Source organism: Myotis lucifugus, unplaced genomic scaffold (assembly GCF_000147115.1).
Source record: "Myotis lucifugus unplaced genomic scaffold, Myoluc2.0 scaffold_84, whole genome shotgun sequence".
Taxonomy (NCBI): domain Eukaryota; kingdom Metazoa; phylum Chordata; class Mammalia; order Chiroptera; family Vespertilionidae; genus Myotis; species Myotis lucifugus.
In genome coordinates, this window is record NW_005871132.1 from 555,191 (window position 1) to 570,674 (window position 15,484).

The window sequence follows — 15,484 nt, forward strand, 5'->3', positions numbered from 1 at the left end:
GTGAGGCTCTATCCCTGAGGGTAAGAGTAAATGAGTTAAAATAAGATTATAGCTCTGGCCAGTGTAGCTCAGTTGGTAGGAGCAACATCCCATATACTGAAAGGTTGAGGACTCAATTCCCAGTCCAGTTGGGATACATGTCCACATTGTGGGTTTGATCCCTGGCCCAGGTTGGGGGACTTGAGAGAGGCAACATATTGGTGTTTCTCTCTTCTCTCTCTCTCTCTCCCTCTCCCTCTCCCTCTCCCTCTCCCTCTGTCTTAAAAGCATTGTCTCTTACATTTTCCTATGTGTTTGTCATTTTTTCCTGCCATAAATATTGACAATACACAATTTTTTCCTATAGACTTTCAGCAAGAAACTAGAATTATCCTTAATACTGCATATTTCATTAGCATTTTTGCTGAAATATATTACCTTTAAATATCTTCTCAAATTCTTCCAACTTTACCCCCAAAATATACTATAATTAATGAATAACAAAGAACAAGGTTATGCCATGATATCCATACAACATGAAGTCAGTGCTGAGTATACAAGGGAAATTCATAAACAGATAGATAGATGATACTTGAATGGAGGTAGACATAACTAGTATTAGCCCAGAATTTCTTTAGGATTAATAAAACTTTAATATATACCACATATGTGTTCCTTAATTGGAAATTAGAGGTAAGACTACAGGTAGTAAACTCAGAGTTATTCCTAGAATTTGTTCCCCCACCCCAACCCAACCTATTCCACCGTGGCACTGTGACTTCCAGAGGGATCTACAACAAAACTGAATACTCAGCCCTCAAGTCTCTCTTTTAAATCAGTAGTAACTGTCTTAGGCTAGGCTGCTGAACCTTATTCCTTTTTTGGCTTCTTAATTTTCATGAGTACATTAACTGGTAGTATATATCAGCCAAGGGAAATGAAAAATATGGGAAAAGATGCCAATGTGATTATATACCCAAAAGAGAAAACAAAGCAATGGAACATTTTGACCCCAACTGTCAATTTTCTGATAAGTTTAGGAGTTTCTTGAATTGGATACTTTAAAGAAAGATACAAAGGAGCTTTTCTAGAATACCCAGTGTTATTTCTGCATGATCTATGACTGTCAAAGATGAGTGTGTAAGGGAGTATAAGAGCATTGCTATCTTTAATGTAGACAAGTGAATGAGGACTTCAGCACACAAACCCACCCACGACTCTCCTATTTTATTGCTGCCTTGTTCATCTTTTTATTTCTTCCTTTACCTATACCTTTAAGTCATTTGTTGAATTTGAATTTACTTCTCTGAGAAGTCTTATTATGAGATGGAGGCAGAATATAAGAAGTGGAAGAATACAATCTAACCAAAACAATGGGGTGCTCCAAATTCATAATTAAGAAAGGCATGCAAAGGTCCTTTGCAAAGTATCTATACAAAACTTATACATGCATATAAGACAATTTTAATAATAATGTCTTAACATTAATAATTTATCATCCAATATTATTTTGAATTTCTTACATATTTGAGTTATTTCCACAAACATTCTAACGATGGTGAATATTTCTCATGTTATTTATGAATATCTATGTGGTAATTATAGTTCTACCTCAGTTTTCCCCAAAATATATTAAAAATAGGAGGAAAAGGATGCTATTTTAATATACCTGGGACCAAAATATCTAAAATTGAATTAAGTATAATACATGTTAATAGTATACCCAACTACAATGTGGAATGTGAGTGATTTAAATGGAAAGTATCCTAATATATAAAAACCCAGGGTCCGCAACGACCAACTGAAGGGTCGACTGAACACCAGAAGTCAGTCCTACAGTCAGTGCTGGGTTGCAGGTGCCCAACTCAGCACTGACTGCCACCGGTGTGGGTGCAGCAACCCAGCACTGACTGCCAAGGAGGCCACAGATCAGGCCTGGAGAGAGGCAGGGTCAGATCCGTAGCCTCCATGGCAGCTGTTGATCAGCTGTTGCCTCTCTCTTTTTCTCCTGGCTTCACCAGCAGCTGTGCCTCTGTTTCTCTTCAGGCCTCTGCAGGGGCTGCTGATCAGCCCTTCCTCTCTGATAAGGCCCGGAGATAGGCCCGGAGATGCTGACTGGCATAGAAACTGACCAATCAGAACCAAATCTGGGTGAACTGTGAGGAGCCAATGGTTGCCTAGGAGGTGGAGCTTTTGACACTGACTGGCATAGAAACTGACCAATCAGAACCAAATTGGCTGGCAGGGGAGGGCAGTTGGGGATGAAATCAGGCCTGCAGGGGAGGGCAGTTAGGGGTGATCAGGCAGCAGAGGCAGTTAGGGGCAATCAGGCTGGCAGGGGAGAGCAGTTGGGAGCAAGATCAGGCTGGCAGGAGAGGGAAGTTGGGGGCGAGATCAGGCCAGCAGGGGAGGGCAGTTAAGGGCAATCAGGCTGGCAGGCAGTGGTAATTAGGGGTGATAAGGCAAGCAGGCAGAGGCAGTTAGGAGCGATCAGGCAGGCAGGCAGAGAGGTTAGGGGAAGGCAGGCAGAGAGGCAGTTAGGGGCAATCAGGCAGGCAGGCAGGTGAATAGTTAGAAGCCAGTGGTCCCAGATTGCGAGAGGGATGTCCGACTGCCAGTTTAGGCTCGTCCCCTCCCCCCTCCCCCATGCATGAATTTCATGCACCAGGTCATTAGTCTAATATAATAGGCAATCCTTCAGCCATTGCTTTGCCTCCCATCATTCTCTTGAATGTGTTTGGAAGGTATGTTTTAGTATATTACTTCAAGTAATCTACCACTTCCAGGTCAATGTCACCTCAAAATTACTCTATCAATAGAGTAGATGCCATTTACCCAATTTTCACTCAATATGGAAGCTAGATTCTCTTTTCAAAATCCATTTCACTGTACAGTTCTACTGTATCCTTTTTATCTGAGTAAATTATTTCCTTCTCATTGTGTTTATGGTTTTCAAACACGTACACACATACCATCCTCAGCCAAGCTGTGTAGACATAATTCTTTCAAACTTTTCCCATAAGTCAGCTTCTTTCCCCTAATCAATTGTGAAACTCTTCTTTGGATTCCTTCCAATCTGTCTACTTATTTTTGGTACTCAGACAAACCAAACTGAATGGGGCATTTTAGAATAGGTCTCATGAATGTCATTGGGAGTGGAACTGTCACCCTCTATTCCATGATGAAATGCTCTAAATAGAGTGAATCCAAAAATAACATTATCCTTTTGGGTGCCACATCACACTAAAAGTGTGCCGTCTTTTCCTTTTTATTTTTTTTTTCAGACTTATATTTCCAGATGCCCCCCCTACCCCAGTGGTAAGGGATATATCCTTATCGCTTCAGATTCTTAAGAGATTACACTTTTCAATGTTCCCCATAAATGTTCTGAATTTTTTCTTTTAAGTTTTATTTCCTCTTATATAATTCCTTAATCTCTTTGTGATTTTCCTGTATACATGTGTATATACACTCCAGAAAATTCCTGAGGGAGGGTGTTTCAGAACACATCTATTTTGTCATAGCCCCATTGCCTAAGACTTTTGCTAAGCATACTTTTTCTTTGACTCTTTTTAGATAAATATACACAGAGAATGGGGTGGTGAGGGCCTGGGGGGCAGGGAGGACAAGACCAGGCTGAAAAAGGTTAATGGGGGGAAAAGGAGGACCTATGTAATACTATCAACAAAAAAGATTTTTTAAAAAATAAATAAATAGCTATCAAATTCCTTTTTGTCATTCATCGTATTAAACACTGGGAATATAGCAATGAAGAAAAGAATATTTCTATAGGAGAGACAAGCACACAAATGTAATTTGAATATCACTTAATTCCTTTGTGGGCATTCTGAGCACAGCTCCTCTGTTGGTTTGTTCATGTCCTAAAAGCAACACACATCACTACCTTTATTGTTTCCACACTAGTTTAATAAACATCTGTGAGCGCCACAGTCAATATTTCTTTGCTTCAGTGACTGAAAATAAGCAAGGAGGCCCCAAGGACAAGGACGAGTGTTTCATGAGGTGTAGGTTAGGGTTAGGGTGGGAGAACAATCCTAGGCTAGTCTGTGCACTCTGCTTTGACAAACAACTTTGCTTCCAGAATGCACTGGAGAATCAGAATCTCCCCTCCCCGGAATTTCAAAGGGCATGGTATGCAATTCCTATCATTGATCACTTTGCTTGTTTCAATCCACCCATTTTATGTTTCAGCATTGCTTGTTTTGCATTTAAATTTAAAAGTTTATTTTCATTCAATAAAAAAGTTTATCTGGAAAGACAGTTTGATAGGAAAAGGAGAAAACTATAATAAGAGAGGATCTTAGACTCTATTCCAGGTCTTGGCATAGCCTTATGATTTTATAAATCTTGTCTTTGGCTTGAAACCACCAGAATTCAAACACAGCACAAAAGAAAAACTCATCCAACTTCTCTATGCCACCATTTCTTCATGTGCGAAATGGCCACCAAAATAGTGTCTCTGTCAGAGCATGATGCACAGATTAAGGTGTGTTAGAGCGCTTCACTCAGTGCCTGGCCAGCATCAAGGGCTCCACAAACATTATCAGTTAGTACTGTGCTCCGTTGAATCTTTTAGGTGGTTATTTCAGGCTGATGTGCTAACATTAGAGTAGTGCCTCTGAAAGGCAAGCAAAACTCCTTTCATTGTCTTTCTAATAAAAGTTTATTAGTGTGTACCCATCATTCATTATGGCAAGCAAACTGTATGCTACAATTTTCAGGGCATCAATTACGTTGTTACCGAGTGTGAACTTTTCAGTATCTTCTCTCCAGAGCCAGAAAAAAACAAAACAAAACAAAACAAAACAATGAACAAGCTGCTGTGGTCTGAGAAGTCCATCTTATGGGAGCCACTAACAGTTATTCCTGCTCTTTCTCTGACCCCTCTGCCTTCCACTTTCCACTCTGCCTCTTTGACCCCCTTGCCCAAGGGCTTCCCTTCCACACCAGTTGTTTTTTGTTTTGTTTTTACTTCTACCCAGAGGCATAAATGCCAATGAGCTTTGCATTTCAGAGGTGACATCTTATCAGCTGATAAATTTTATGCTGCAGTTGTTTTTTTCCAACCTAGATTGAAAACCTCTAAATCAGGGCTGTGCTGTCTTGCATTGCTTATCCGGCATCACATAAATCATCGGCAGATAAAGTATCATAAAGACACTGCCAACTAACACTGCATCACACTGCCAGGCCTTCCTTCTTTCCAAAGGCATCTATTTTTCTGAATTGGATAATCCCCTCTTTATATTCAAATGAAAATGAATTAATTTAAAAATTAGAAACCTTGTGACATAGCCTATTTAATTCTAATGAGAAATATCGTATTTCCTATGTCTATTTCTATAAAAACTTATTTCCAAAAGAAATTATCCAGCATGTTTAGCCTGGTTTGATACAATTGTTTTCTTGTCATTCATATTTTCATCATCACATCCAGAAAAAAAATGATATTTGGCTTGCCCAACTGGTGTGGCTCAATGGTTGAGCATGGACACATGCACCAGAAGATCACTGGGTCAATTCCTCGGGTACATGCCTAGGTTGCGGGCTCAATGGGGGTGGGAGGGCAGGCAGAAGGCAGCCAATTGATGTTTCTCTTCCATCAGTGTTTCTATCTCTCCCTAATTCTCCCTTCCTCTCTCAGAAATATATATATATATTTGGCACTTGTTTTATCTGCCCTTTCTTTATAAAAATAAATTCTACTATATAAGTATTTATGTATCAGGCACTAATAATTGGTATCATGCTTCTTATTCTCCAGTGTCCTGAATTTATTATTATTTTCTGCTTGTCAGTTTTTAATTTAAAGGCTTTCAAGTAGTCTCCAGAATGGCTAAATAGGTGTGTTACATTATTGTCTCATTTCCCATGGTAATTTCTTTGAATATTCTACATGTTGATATTTTTAAAACTATGGCTTCTGGTTTTGTTTTGTTTTTGTCAATTTTAACTTATACATATTCAAGTATGTTAATATTTATCTGTCAGATATTTTGACAGGTAAATGTTTATATATAATGTTATCATACATAAACTATAACATATTGATAAAATATTTACCAGAGGTGAATTTTTTATCTACCACTAAAATATTTGCCTGACAACAATTTCATAGTTCAACAATTTCTAGAGAACTGGCTTTGACCTTAAAATTTTAGCCAATTAGCATGTTTACAAAAAGCATTTCTTATTCACTTAACATAATTATAGAGCCTCGTTTGTTCCTATGTGTTAAACACACATTAACACTCAGTGATTAGCCCTTTCTTTGACTCTCTTTTAATTTTAAAATAAATAAATTTTAGACTCAGCTTTTAGCCTATGTATTTTGTTCTTTTGTAAAATGCCAAGATAGTGACCTTGGAGAAGAGCATCTCAGAATAAATTTCTAAGTAGGCTGCCCAGGCATTTGTTGAGATCTTCTCTAAAACCTTTAGCAAAAGGAAACTAAAAGTATTGCCATCATTATTTTCAAAGTACCAACAATTAACAATATATCCAGCCAAGAATGAGTCAAATCTAGAGCTTGTCCTAGGCTAATCACAGAGTGATTAGCAACAAGCTTTTGCTCCAAGAAGCAACAAGATGGAGCAAAAGCTTGTGGAGGAAAGGTAGTGCTAATAACAAGCAATATTTATGAGTTCTTTCTGTGTGTCAGGCAAGTTATTTGGTGTTCCATATGCATTATTTCATTTAATCCTCACAATAACTATAAGAAGAGGTGATACTAGCAACAGCACTTTGAGGAAATTGAGGTTTAGTCAATTGAGGAAAGTCAAAGAGCTAGATCATAGCAGAGCTGGGGTTTTAATCCAGGCACTCTTGACTCTAAAACCAACACTCTTCAACCACTATGTTTTCTTTTTCTCATGACCACCAAGTCGTCTATCTGGCAGACAGAGGAAGTGGAGGACAGGATTCATATAAGGGGTCTGGTAATAAGCACAAAATATTTCTAGAAAGACTGAAGCTTGGTATTTGCCAACCAAGGTCTCAAAGTGTTTTTACAGGTCTTTTTTGAGGCCAGAACTCATTTGTAAAGAGCAACGTATCTTCATCCAAAACTAGAAATGAACAGCCTCAAGGGGAAGAGAGAAGTAGCAGAGCCTGGTAATAACAGCTTGTGTGTAAATAGTTTAGGGGACTCAACAGCTAAAATTGAGGGGGGCGTACAAATTGTAAATGACATGTTGAAGAGCATTATTCAGAAAGGAAAATTTTAAGTGTATTCAAAAGTCATCCCTAATTTGGAAAATTATTGATGGATGCAAAAGTTATCTAGATCTACTTTATAAACCACTCAGAAAATAAAATTAAAATAGTACCTTGAGAATTACTGAAAACTTGGGCTGAGCAAGGAACAAAATATAGACACAAATCTCCTCCCAGTTGCTTATATTTAGGTCAAGCTTGCTCAGGAATTTTGAGTCTGATTATCACCAAGACAAAGAATTTTACCAAACTATGTGAATAATTAGGAAATATCAAGCCAATTCTCATAGCCATTTAAAACTTTAGCTGTGTAAAATTAGCCTTACCTCTGTTGCTGAATGTTTTGCACCTCTAACCCAAGAGTATATTGAGCTCTGCCATTTTTACATCCAGAAAAAAATGATATTTGGCTTGCCCAACTGGTGTGGCTCAATGGTCAAGCATCGACACATGAGGTCACTGTAGTGACACAGACAAATCCTGAAGATGCTCCCTTTGATGAAGCTGTTCACCTTCACACTGCTTCTGGATGTGCAAGCTTCAAGTATGTTGACAATCTGGCTGTTAGGAACACTGGTTGAGCCGGGAAGAATATTGGAAAACTGAGGTTTAGAGAAACGCAGAAGTATTTTATTACTCGTCCCATGATGGAAATAACCCTCCTTATGATGGAGACTTAGACTTAGGTTGCCAATCATTTTGTTTTTATGATACAGCCCGTTTTCTTTTGTAGCTTAAGCTCCTTGACATAATTTCCTGAATTCCATGACACCTGCCCTATACTCTGTAGTTTCTGGGTGCTGTATAAATGATGTGTTGCTATCAACATCTTACAAGTTTGACACTATGTTCCTGGGGGGGGGGTAATCTAGAACATTACTTGAGTGTATCATTATTTGGCATTGATAATAGCTGTAAAAATAAAATGCCATTGTACTAAATGTTTTCTCTGGCTTGGCCTATATAAAATTCCAATTATGACAAAATATTTTATTTCTGGAGGAGTAATATGTGTGTATGTGTCTCTGCATATATAAAAGTACAAACAGCCATAGTCCCTGAAACATTCAACATTTGCTCAGTCAGCATTTCAAGGATATTTAAGCTTAATGTCATCCATATATTTCAAATATTTTTATTGGTTTTTAGAGAGAGAGAAAGGGAGAGAGAGAGAGAGAGAGAGAGAGAGAGAGAGAGATCTGAGAGAGAAAGATCAATCTCTTGCCTCCCATACATACCTCCACTGGGTCAAACCCAGAACATGGGTATGTGCCCTGACTAGGAATTGAACTGGTGACCATGCTCTACTAACTGAGCCATACTGACCAGCGCAATGTTATTAATAACAATTCACATCCTATAAAATAAAAGTATAGTATGCAAATTGTCCCCTCAACTGGAGTTCTTCCAGGAGTTTGACTAGAGGGTGGGCCAGCAGGGAGAAGAGAGGGAGGCCCTGGAGCTGGCAGGTGGCTGGGGGAAGGGAGCGAGGCCCCGCTGCTGCCAGCAGCCGGCAGCCACTAGGGACCCTACCAGTGCAAGAATTCAGTGCACTGGGCCTCTAGTATAATATAAAAGTTTCAGCCTCAACCATTGTTTAACACTTTTGAGTTGACCACCAACTGTACACTAATATATGACCAGTCTACTGGCAATTGTGGCCAAGTGCAATATTGGCAAAGATAGTTCAGGAGGTTGTGACCAGAGAGTGGATGTCTAAGAAGAGGCCTGGTATGCAAATTTAATGGAAAGCAATGAGAGGACAGGGAGGGGAGAAGCTGTAATTGTGAGAGAAAATGAAAAACTGTATGCACAGCAATGCAGTGGAGAGATGTGTATCAGGGATGCCAAATAGAAGCGGAGTAGATAGGAGAGCCTTGCTATTTCACATATTTGGAGATGGACTCACAAAGAGAGTATTGACAACAAGGGGGTGAGGACATGAGTGGGGGGGTAATGGGGGATAAGGACACATAAGTAATACCTTATTCAATAAAGAAATAAAAAATAAAAAAACCAAAGAGAGTAGTGATTATTTTTGAAATTTACGTAAGCAAAGTAGGAAGCCTCTTTTCACTCTATTCCCTTTGCAACTGCTGCCTTCTAGGTAAGTGTCACCTTCATCTCCAGACCTTTTCTGTCCCTGGCAATGTCTGAAAGGCACTTGCCCTGGGATCCCGTGAATATGTCATCTAATGAAGACATCTATTAATATGGGCACATTACAGCTCGCCATCTGGCTCTGCCTCTTGGACTGCTCTCCTCCCTATAGATCTGCACACACAGAGTGCACTGTGCCTAATCAATTATTTATCCATCTCTCATTGCAGTGACAGGACCAGCCTCGCTCTCTGCTGCAAGGCTGCTGAGGGCTGATGGCATGCATTTCAGGCCTAAAATCATTTTTTTTTCACCCAAACCAAACATTGAGCATCATAGAATCCTCACATTGTCCTTGTTCTGTCCTTTTCTCTGGGCCCCCTTCTCGTGTGTGTTGTGAGAAGACGGGCAGTGTAGTTCAGTACTCTCCTCCACAGGCCTGAAACCTGACTCTGGCTGGAGCCCAACTTTTTCTCCAACTTGTGACCCTGGCAAGTGGGCTACCTTTGTTCACCTTGTTTCCTCATCAATAAAATCTGGATGATCATAGAACCTATCACCATCACAATAGGCTTGTTTTTAGTGGTAAATGAATAAGAATAAGTAAAGATGTTAGTCTGGTACCTAGCCCATACTAAGCACTATTAAGATTACATATGTTGCTGTTATTTTCCCCATTAATCTGCTCATTCTTTTTTCACATTCACCTTTATTAAAGTTTCTGTAACAAAGATAGCCTTTGTCTTTCACATTATTTCTTCTACACCTCTTCTGCCATTTCCTTTTAAACAATAATAATATATTGTCCCCTTTATTGGCTTATTCCTTCCCCTATTATCCTTTCCAACTTTACTCTTTCCTGCTACCCTTGTCTCAACTCTAATAATCATCCTATTTTTTTTGTCGCTTCTAAAACCTTTTCCAGGAAAAAAACTAAGAATGAGTTAAAAGGCTATATTGATTTTAACTTTTTTAATACCTTGTAGTGACAGGAATTTTTTTGAAAATATAAGTACTTCTTGTTTAGATTATTAGAACACATTAAATTAGTCATCAAATGAAGCTGAGATCATTTTCCAGTTGGGTCACTATGATGCAGGCCCATTAAGAAAACCAGCCAGTTGACACATAGACTCTTTTCCTCCCTCTGCAGATTTATCTCCCTTCCTTTTCCTCCCTACTCTGATTTTGTACAAAAAATCTTTTCTAATGAAAGGTACAGAATATTTGTTTTATTTTTAGACCTTCTATTCACAGTGTTAAAAAATATATTATTGACCAATCATATCTCAGAAAGTAAATTATTTGGACTTGATATTTCTCTGGACCTTTGTTCAATGACCACTAGTCCAACTCATTCATTCTGCTTAAAAAGGAAGAGCTCTATTTTTTGGATACTATTCTGGCTGGCATTTATCCATCTGAGAGTTATGCAAATTGGTTAGAAAGAAAAAGTTTCTTCAACAAAGGACTTTATAGTTCATTTATGCATTTATTCAAAATCTATGCATTCTGGGATATATAAAGATTCTCCCTGAGCATTGCAGAGAACATAGGAAGTAAGAAAAAAGAAAAAAACAAAATAAAAAAACAACCCCCCAGGTATCATTCTCTTTGGCTCCCTTGCTCAGCTTACATGGATAGGCATGATTTTAAGAGACACTAAACATCAGGGGCAATAGTCAACTTAGCAGAATAAGTGCTCTGCGGGGAAGAGAGTGGTGATGCCAAAATGCAGATATCTACTGAGCACGGTTCCTGAGGGCATGCTGCTCTATCTGCATCAGTGAAGATCGGGTCATGGGCCTGAGTCTGAGTGGCTGGCCGACTTTATATGGTTTTGCAAAATAAAAAGATGGGGGCCAAATAAAGATTTATGCCATCTTTTATTCTTCTAAATTTCCCCCCAAACTGCCTGCCTGGGCTTTAATATTAGCATTAATATTTCAAATTAGAATAATGTAATCAAATACCCTTGGGCATCACCTGAGTGTTTCTGTGCAGCTACAATGCCCTGGGGCTCCCTGATCCCCATAGTCTTGTGACTAGCACTTCATATAAGCACTAGAGGCTCGATGCACAAAATTCGTGCAAGGGGCTCGCCCTCCCCCCTCCCCACTGCGGCTTTATCCAGAAGGACATCTGGTCTAATTAGCATATTACGCTTTTATTATTATAGATATCCAGATTGGCTCTTTCATTTCTTGCCTAAATCTGCCTCTCTGCTACAATGCTTTGGCTCTGACTGCAATTAGAGTCACACTTTACTATACTGTGAAAACTTCATTTGATGAGCCATAGCCATCTTCTATAACACTTGGCTTCAGCGGCGGCAAGAGAAGCCCTTCATCCATGGCATAGAAGGCACCATCCAGGGCAGAAGGGTTTGACTTTTCTGTGCCTGAGGAGGCCATTAGTGATATTAATGTCTCCATGCATTAGCAGTGCTGCAGTCATATTACAGTGTCACTGAAGCTGCTTTGAGCAGAGGATAGCAAATGCCATTCACTTCACACACGGAGACCAAATGTTTTACAAGCCTCCGCCTCCCCATACTCAGAAAGCAAGACTGGATTCTTTCCATATTAAGAGGAAAACACAGGAGGGGAACAAATTAAGAAAAGAATTAGAAGTCCAGCTGGAATGGAAAGTCGGACCTTCGCAGAAGGCTTGAGAAACAGCATAAAAGTGAGGTATGGAAATATCAGGAAGGATGAAAAAGCAGACTGAATGGAAACATATAAGAACAACATATGATAAAATGTGTAGTTGTAAAAAGGCTGAAAAACATAGTCAAAGGGTCTGTGGGGCAGGGTTTGGAGACTACAGAAGTGCACCGTCTTTTTTGTAGGTGTTAAAGGTGGAGAATCTTTTCTGACTTGTCCCACCCTCCTGCCGCACTCTTCATGGATGACTTTCCAGACTCAAGGTCACTCTTGTCTCCTTATTCAAATGTCTACCTCCACCCCGCCCCACCCCATACAATAACCTGGAGACTGAGACTAATGCTCTGCGTGACTTTCCTTGGCCCAGAGAGCAGGGACTGCAGAATGATGACTGCGTTTGGCAGGGGCCCAGAGTGGAAAATTTATTCACTGCCTTGTGAATGTCTAGTGAGATGGGCTGCTGCCTCTTCACATCCATTATAAAGTGCTCGTGGGGTTAGAGAGGAAACGTAAAGGGAGCTTTGGCTTTGGCAGCCTAGATGAAAATCCTAGTGCTTATAGGATAAGGAGTCATACTACAGGGCCAGCCCGGAGACATGCCATTGTGGGTAATGAGAAGGAGAAAGGAGCCCACTGCTTGCTTGCTCTTCATTGTGCCTTCTTTGAACCTTTACCTAAACTAACCTAAGACAGAAATACATGTCTTTTTGTGTGATATATTGAAGTGAAATGAATAACATTTGAATGATAGTTTTCCTTTTAGTTTCAGTCGGGTAACACAAAATAATATTTATTGAGCAGTTTTAAAAAATACTTTCACCTCCAGCCCTAATTTTAAAGCTAATGGTAATCTGTGATTCATCAAGAACTTTTAAAATTAAGGATCATTACTTTTGCTGCATTTAAATTCAAATCCCCTGGAATACTCAATTAATCTTCAAACAATATTAAAACAGTCAAGGTCTGTCACACTCTCACAAGTGGTTGGAAGATGATCAGGTTCCAGGCAAATCAACAAGCCACTCAGAGGGGAGGTGACTTAATATATTCTAGTCCCTGGGCATTTTTTTCCTTCTTTTTTGTAATGAAGGAGAGACATATGTCTGTGCTGAAAAGGCTGTTGCCATCTTACTCTCCCGTCTGGCTGTCGCATGGCTAATTGTCCTAAAACAGCTGGATGAGGCAATAGCATCTGTAATGGCTCAGCTTAAATATGGTCAGGCAGCTTGATGCAGCGATATGCCCTGTCCCCACACAGCAGAAGATCTTCCAAGAAAATGTGCTTTTAATCAATATGTAGCCCTTACTTGTTTTTTTTTCTTTTTCACATCATGTCTGTGCTTTTTATGACATCCCTTTGTAACAATTTTAGTTTTTATTTAAGAAATATTCACATAAACTGCTTTTCCAGAAAATAAATATTGTTTTATTCAGGATGTCAAGCATTCTAGTTAGTGATTAGAATGAGAAACATGGAAAATATTATAATATTGTTTATTTATCTAGGATTTTGCAATCCCAAATTCGGCAAGTGTTTCTCTCGTCTTCCTGTGAAAGGCTAATAGGTATTTATGTAACAGCCACTTCAAAATTTTGGGAGAGGGCAATTTGTGAATAAATGGTAATATCGATAAGAAGAATATCGTTATTCAGCAGAACGTCCCATCTCCAGTCATTCTTAATAAAGGCTGCTTCATCTCTGAGGCTTAATACATAAGATGCTTGGTTGCTACAGTGGGTGTGGGCAACCTGGATTGGCCCTTCTCTGACAATTAAGGACTCTATTCTCTAAATCAAGACTTAAGGATGTACAGGCTGTTATCTTAGAGACTAAAACTGCTTTCGTTAATTATATTCATATAAATGTTCAATTCCATTTTAGAGTCTTCCTAAATTACCTTCTTAATATTGTCCAGCATCAGTGGTTTTCATAGGTTAATTATTCCCACATAAAAGAGCATGAGCTTTGTCCAGTCAGAATTTGGTAAGTTGCCCTTTGATTAACTTTTCTCCTCTGCTTTAAAAAACACAGAGTAATGTGAGGAGTCACCAACCATCTATTTAATAACAATAACGACACATAGAGCATCCCTTCTACAGCAGCTCTATGTCTCCATAAGCACAAGCTAGCTCTCTGGTTGAAGAGAGACAATGGGAGGGATGTTTCAATCCTACTCTGGGCCCCTCTACTGTGCTTAAAGAGCAGTGGCTTTGGTCCTGCCCACCCTGTAACATAGGAGGTAACCCAGAAAAAAGGTATGTTGAATTTGGCTGAAAAGTCAGAGGGAAGGTCAGGGAAGGGCAAGGACCATCCTTAAACTTAGATGAGGGCAGTCATGCTCTTGGCTGGCGGAAACCCTTAGTATACCATAATATCCTCTTCCGCTGTTTTCTTTTCTCCAATCCTACATTCATATCCAGAAGTGGAGGAACTGTGATGCCTTAAGCAAACTGTCTGTAAAAGTGGTTTCGCAGTTCGCAAAAGATATATATTTCTGTTACTTAACGCCAAATACCACCTCTATAATCTATTCCTAGTACCATAAAACACCTATTTCTTCTAGTTTATCTTCTGAATTTTATTTAGTCTTCCTTTGTCTCTTTTTCCCATTAATGTTTAAGCTTCTTGCAGTTGAAGGTGAGTTATTATTTTTGGAACATAGTAGGTGCTTAAAAAATATCTGTGGACATTAATTTCAAGATTGAGCCTGTATAACTTTGCACTTAAGGCTAGCATACCTAACTATGTTTTTGAAATTTTTACTTGGTGGACTCATAGATATATTTAATTAAAATGTCTAAAATGGAACTTTTAATTCCATTTCCAAACCAGTCCCTCATTGCAAATCTCACTCACTTTAGAAGATGGCATCATCACCCAAGTTATTTAGCTGGAAAACATGGAGATATACTTTTTTTCTTTCCTTTCTCTTATCTGTCACATTCAATTTACCAAAAATTTCTTTTGGTTTTAGCTCCAAGATATTACATCTAATCTGTTCACATTTCTCAATTCCCAATGTTTCCTACACAGTTTGAAAAACCATGATCTCATCAAAAGCCCTGGAGTAGCCCCTGCATGTTATTTATCTATTCTACCTTATCCTGACTCACTTGCTTGCCCCTACCATTACATCCCCACCATACTCAGGTCAATGGTCCCTGTCCTAGAATTTACATTATTGTGTGGGAGAGAGGAGAAAGTTAGAAAATAATAATCATAATATTCAAATCTGTGGTTAAATGCTGTAAAGAGAATGAAGAAGTTGTGCTGTACACCAGAAACCAATACAAAATAATATTGAAAGTAAACTGTCATTAAAAAATAAAAATTAAAAGAAGAAACTTAACAAGCAACTCAAAGAGTAATTAGAGTGACCTTGATTCTTCTTATCCTTTGAGTCTCAGTAAAAGTTTTCTTTCCAAGGAAGACATTTATTAATTGGGGTCCATTATAATTGTCTTAGCACATAGTGGAACTGATCTTGGTTATTGTTGGATGA